Source organism: Propithecus coquereli, unplaced genomic scaffold, assembly GCF_000956105.1.
Source record: "Propithecus coquereli isolate 6110/MARCELLA unplaced genomic scaffold, Pcoq_1.0 Scaffold621, whole genome shotgun sequence".
NCBI lineage: Eukaryota > Metazoa > Chordata > Mammalia > Primates > Indriidae > Propithecus > Propithecus coquereli.
In genome coordinates, this window is record NW_012152186.1 from 472,653 (window position 1) to 478,986 (window position 6,334).

At 43.7% G+C, this 6,334-nt stretch overlaps 1 protein-coding gene across 1 annotated transcript in view; it reads left to right on the forward strand.

Annotated features, from left to right (window-relative positions):
* RAB11FIP3 (RAB11 family interacting protein 3 (class II)) overlaps positions 1-6,334 on the forward strand; it is an 86,904-nt gene that overhangs the window by 38,973 nt on the left and 41,597 nt on the right. Inside the window, exon 2 of the mRNA XM_012659631.1 lies at positions 5,764-5,857. The gene's annotated coding sequence lies outside the window, so the exon portion shown is untranslated. The remainder of the gene's footprint in view (positions 1-5,763; positions 5,858-6,334) is intronic.

Genomic DNA, 6,334 nt, shown 5'->3' on the forward strand with positions numbered 1-6,334 from the left:
AAAAAAAAAAAGACTTTGTCTTTCGAGCTTGTAAGAATAAGCTTCCCTTTCGTTAATCAAGAAAACAAAGGGTAGGCTTTCTTATTTGGTTGGTTCTCTGGGCAGTTGCACATATAAAATCACGGCTTAGAGGAATCTTGAATCACCTGTCATTGTGTCTAGCTTTCAGAAGCCCTGAGAACAAAGGTGGGGCATTTCTTCATTTTTGTTTTTTTCCGGGTCTAAGAATTCAAGCCAGCGCCTGCCCTGGTGAGACTACAGCAGTGCGTATCACATCCTGGATAGAGGATCAGGTGTGGGGACTCGGAAGCCTGGGCTCCCTTTTAATTGACTTAAATCTGGTTTAATTCAGGTTTTATATGAAATGTGTCACTAAAACATTTTCTTCAGAAATCTTACATTTTAAGAATTCTTCAGTTATCTCTGTTAAAACAGACTAACTAGCAAGGCTCCCCCAATTGAGTGCGTATCTGCTCTTTACAAATATTAATATCAAGAATTAAGATTCTTCAGAGTTCAACCCAGAATAAATTATTTGTAGATTCCTGCTGCTTGTGGGTTTTGAAACTATTATTTTCATAGGAATGTCACAGAAAGATTAGAATTATGTTACTTTAGACTGTACATGTATCAGGTCAAAACTTAATAACTTCGCTGGGTGTGAAAGACCCGTGTCTGCTAATGAAGTTACTTACTGTGAAGGAGGAAACATTATTACCACAAATGGGCACTGCTTAAATCGATAAGGTCAATGCAGATGTGTACTCCCGCTATCTGCTCGTCCCTGCTTATGCGTCTGTCCCCATCACTAACTTCTTTGTTTTTGTTTGTTTGTTTGTTTTTGAGACAGGGTCTCACTCTGTTGCCCGGGCTGGAGTGCAGTGGCGTGATCACAGCTCGCTGGAACTTCACTCTCCTGGGCTGAAGTGATCCCCCCACCCCAGCCTCCCAGGCAGCTAGGACTACAGCCGCGCGCCACCACACCCTGCTGATTTTTCTGTTTTTTGTAGAGATGGGTTCTCATTCTTGCTCAGGCTGGTCTGGAACTCCTGGCCTCAATCAGTCCTCCTGCCTCGGCCTCGTAGAGTGTTGGGATTACAGGCGTGAGCCACCGCACCCCGCCACATCACTAACTTTTAATGTGTATATCCTATTGTGTTTTATGAATGTTTGGCTCACCTGTTGTGCTTCGATTTTGTGAGAGTCATTATATGTGACCTTCGTATCATTACTGTGGATCACAGAAATTTCTGTAAGAAATACCACTTTATAAAGAAGACTGACACAGTGCTGAACGGTTTGACTCATCCCCTACTGTCCAAAAACTGTGGAAAATCAGTATCAGTTTTCATTTTCTAAAATTTAATGCTTAAGACGTGAGGTTTCTGTAGCCTGTCCCTATCCCTCCAGCTCCCTCGGGTGGGGGCAGGGAGTGTGGGCAGGAGCGCTGGGGGCAGACTCGGTTGAACCTGAAGATCTGGGGCTCCCACCGCCAGCAGGGCTGCTTGAAGTTGGAGTGGTTCCTGGAAAAGAAGGAAACTGAAATAAACATCCCATCCAGTTCTCTTTCCTGTTGCCTGAATCGAATAAAAGATTTTTATGCCACATCAGAGAGGTTATTTTTCTCTGTGGGATTGAGTTTTGATTCTGCGGAAAAGCTACTAGTAACGAATGACAGGGGAATGGAGTCCTCAGTAACCACCAGGAGATGTGGGGTGCGCTGACTGTCAGAGGACTTAGGTTTACACAGCCCGGCTTTTCCCAAACAGTTTCAAGTCAGCTAAAACGTCCTCTCAATCCAAAACTTGTTTTGCAAGAATCTGATACGAAAGTTTCCATCGTTCTTATAATCTAATAGAGAAATGCAGACACGGCGCAAATATGCACTTCTACACTCTCGTTTTTTGTTGTGCTTTGTGTGTCTTTCCCTCCTTTTTTGGTTCACTGAGGTATATGATTCTGTGGTTTAAAAAATCCTACTGTTCTGGGAATTTTCAAGCATGTATAAAAGTAGACACAGTAAATCCCAGACATGGTATAATTTTATTCATAAATGTAAATATGGCAGTATGTATTTCTAAAAGATAAGGATTCTTTTTCTTAAAAAAACATTATCACATTTAAAAATAATTGAAATAATTCTTTAGTATCATCGGCCATCTTGCCAGCACCACCCTAAGTTAATAGATCCCAGCATCTTGCTCTACTTGCCGTGGTTCTTTTTAAGAAATAACAGGTTACAGATGCGGTTGTAGCCTCTTGCGTACCCTGTCTCTTCACCTCGTCTTTCCTTCCCCTGGTCCCGCAGAAGTAACTCACTGCTCCAAGTGTGTTTCCAAAGGTGTCAGTAAAAAAAATAGAACACAGATACCCTTCCTGTCTCCTGTTTATGAAATTTGAAAATCATTTGAAATTTAGTCTTTTCTAATTTTATCAAAACGATTTGGTTTTTGCTCTTCTCTGAAACCTAAGTCAGGAGAGCTGGGAATGGGAGTGTAGGTGCTGCGGGTGTGAGCCGGTCCCTTTGCGTTGTCGTCGTTGGGGTGCAGGGCTGGTCAGCTCAGGATGTCTAGGATGGCCTCTCTGGAGCAGCAGGGAAAACCCCTTGTGTATGTGTTTAGCTCCTTCGTGGGAACTTAGAAGGGAGTGTGGGTGCAGGAGCTGGGCGAGCTGTGAGCTCAGTGTGACATTCAGAAATCATCAATAATCAGGCTTTTGAGAGCTGCTTCTCTCCTGACCACTGCTGCCCAGTGCTGATCTAGCGTGAAGGCTCCGCATAGGTTTCTGATAAGATAAGCTTTGTTGAAAACGTTAAAATTGAAGTGTGATGGTAACAGGATGCAGAAATGGGAGTAGTTTGTCCCTGTGGGGGACGCTTTGCTGAGAGGTGCTGTGGAACCGCAGTGCCCTGTCTTCACTGTGATTTCCTCGAGGAGTCTCTGGAGTGCTGGTTGACTGTGGTTAGAGAGCTTGTTCTAGTTTCTTCTCTTTCAGATTAGTGGGTTACGTTTCTGCATCTGTAGTAGAAACGATATAATTTTTTAGTGAATTTCTCATATTGGAGCAATCCTGCCAGGAGCCAACTCCACCCCTCCGAGCTGGTTACAGAGTGGGCGCTTCTGTAGCTCTCTGTGTCCGTTTGCTGGTGAGTGAGGCGCTGGCCGGCTTTGACTGCTCTGGTTGACGTCTCGGCTTGGTTTTCTGGCTCTAGTGGATTTTGCAGAGAAGGGCAACTTGTCTTATTTTCAGCCTCACTGTTTTTCCCTGAAAGCCTCTGAATGGAGTACTTCCGGCTTGGAGAATTAGAACCATCCTCAGATCATCAGCTACATGGAAGTTGATCTGTTCTCCACATTATAAAGAAAATGTAGTTAAAGTGGAGTTTTAAAAATGTATATTTTGACTCACCCTTCCTCATTCTAACATGGTAACATATAAAAGGGCCTATTCGTAGTTAATGATTTATTTAAAAAGTGGTTAATGTTTCAGAATGAACACCTTGGTACTTAGTGTTCAATTAGTAGCTTGGGTGTTGACATTTTTAGAAATCTTAAGGACAGATGGGCCAGTGTGGATTCCAGATTAGACGACTCTTCAGGTACCCAGCAAGATTCTCTCCAGACATCATGTGCTTTAGGAATGAAGACTTTTGTGAGATAAGAAGGGAGACATTTTATAAAAAACTCCAGTTACGTTGTTTCCAAGAAATCAGCTGATAAATGGATTTCCAATCCCAGTGTCACGCTGAAACACAGGGCCCTTGGATCAAGGATGGTGGCTGGCGCCTTCTCATTGTGAGGACTGGAGAGTCCTGCGCTGTGCAGGCAGTCAGCTGGGGCCGTCTGCATGAGTCTGACTTTGTGGTGTGTGTTGACAAATGGTGGTGAGGGGCTGAACAGGGTGGTCTGACCCTTTCTCTGCTGTCCTTGGATCCGTGGGGTGTCAGAGCGCTTCCCGACTTCCTGCATGCTGGTGATGTGGCTTTGCTGACCACTCTCCTCTCTCAAGTCCCGAACGCAGAGTGGCTGTATCTCTGGCTTCTCTTGCTGCCTCTGAAGTGAGGGCAGTAGCCCTTGCAGGGCACTGCTATGAGGAGGTGATGCTTGTGACGTCACCTCCCCGGGTATCCTGGGCTCAGCCCTGTCCTCCCTTGCCACCTTGTTCATTTCACCTGGTGATCAGGTGTGGTCTGTCTGCCTCCTTTCCTGGACAGGGCCTCCGTGAGGCCTTCTGTGGGGCTGCACCCACCCTGGCTAGCCTGCCCCCCACAGAGTGCCCTGGCGAATGTCTGTGTGTTTGGGGCGTCCAGTGTGGTCACACCCAGCCCCCTTCCCGTGACCTCCCTCACGTGGGGCGGTGAGATGTCTGGTTAAATCTTTTGCTCACTTAAAAAAATTGGGTTGTTTATCTTATTGAATTGTAAGATTTCTTTATATATTCTGGATACAAGTCCTTTGTCTGATACATGATCTGCAAATACTTTCTCCCAGTCTGTGTCGTCTTTTGGTTTTATTAATGTTGTCTTTTGAAGTGTAAAAGTTTTACGTTTTTGTGAAATCCAGTTTATACTTGGTGATGTAAACCTTTCTTCTTCCTGAAGAGTTTCCTTCTCTGTAACATCATGTGTGAATTATCCTACTTACTTTTTATGATTTTTTATTTTAGAAAACAACAAAGAGTTCATACTTAAAGATACATTACAGATATAGTAGATTTGAAAAAATTAAAAATCAAATCTAAAGAAACACCAGAGAAGTCACAGTAGAAAGCGCTAAGGCACTAACACATTCACACATTAAATTAGGGTGTTGATTGTAGAAAATAATACAGTTAAAGTAGATAATTTATTTGTATGTAGGTTTAAAAGGAGGAGATCAATTTTTTGAGAGTTATAATTACATTTAAAGTATACTTTTTGCATTTTTCAAGAAGACAATAATGATGCAATTTAGTGCTCAAAGCCCTAGACGTTGGGCTTTCTTTTCTATGTCAGTGTGAAAGCGTGTGCTAACTGCTGCCACGTCAGAGCTGCCAGGTCCTTCTGCGTTAGGTGGGCATCATTCGTGTACTTTCCCATGGAAAATTAAAAACTCTGAAATGTAAGATAGCGGAAGAATATCTAACTGGAGAGGAGCTTTGTGGTCGACTTAATAGTGCTCTAAGTGGTGCCTGAGATGGGTGTTCTTCTGTGTCATAGTAAGAAATAATTACAATTTTAGAAGTAAGTTGTTTTACTAATCACACACTAGGATGATAAAATACATTGGATTTTGAAATTCTTCCTTTAGACTATACAGGTACTTGTTTTATTAAACTAAAAATTGTTTTTAATATGTAAAAAAAAGAGAGTCTGTTTGCCTGTTTTCTACCAAGGACTCTGTGCGGCTGGGAAAGCTTTCTGAATGGGTGGTGTGGGTTTGTGCTGTGCGTACATATCCCGGACACTTGCTGGAACAACACTTAAAACTCAGAAACTCCTGAGCTTCCCTCTTGAGGACCACGGCTGTTGAATTTTTTGAGAACCAGGATCTCATTCCCGTGATTCATGATCCTGAGTGCTGTTGGCGGCTCCTTCCCAGGGTGCCACTATCCCTTGGCTGGAGCTGTTTGTAGTGGCCTTTGGTGGCCACCTCTGCCTCCTAGATCAGAGGAACCAGTGGCTCCTGTTTTCAGCACTGCACCTTGCAAGGGGTCAGTGCATGACCTACCCCCACCCCAGTGTGTAAAGGCTTCGGGTAACACAGTCTCCTTTGGCAATTGCAGGTGAAGGACTTGACTAAGTACCTGGATCCCAGTGGGCTCGGTGTGATCAGTTTTGAAGACTTCTACCAAGGGATCGCAGCCATCAGAAACGGAGGTCAGTCATCCCCGCCACCCTCCCAACCACTTTCACTCCTCCAGCATCTTCCCTTTTCCATGAAGCCCCTAAAATACCCTTGGTTTTCAGATGATCTTTCTCCTTTCTTATCTTTGCACCTTGCACCCTATCTTCGAGACTCAACTTTTATCCGTAATGTTAGAAAGCTACTGCCCCTGTCCTCAAAAGTTTATGATGGAAATTTTCAGACATACAAAAATACTGAAACAATTCTACAGTGAGCCACCTGCATAGGTACTGACCACCTGTGCTCTACGGGCCGTGTTTACTGACTTGCTTTATCCCATCTTCCCATCTCCAGCCATCCTTGTGTCTGTCCACAAGTCCGTTTTTTTGTGGGATGCATTTCCTATCAGTATGTTTTCGCACACTTTACACTAAACTGAATTGTGCATATCAGTCATTATATCGGATTTCAAGATTTGTTTGCAGTCTTTTTTTTTTTTGAGACAGAGT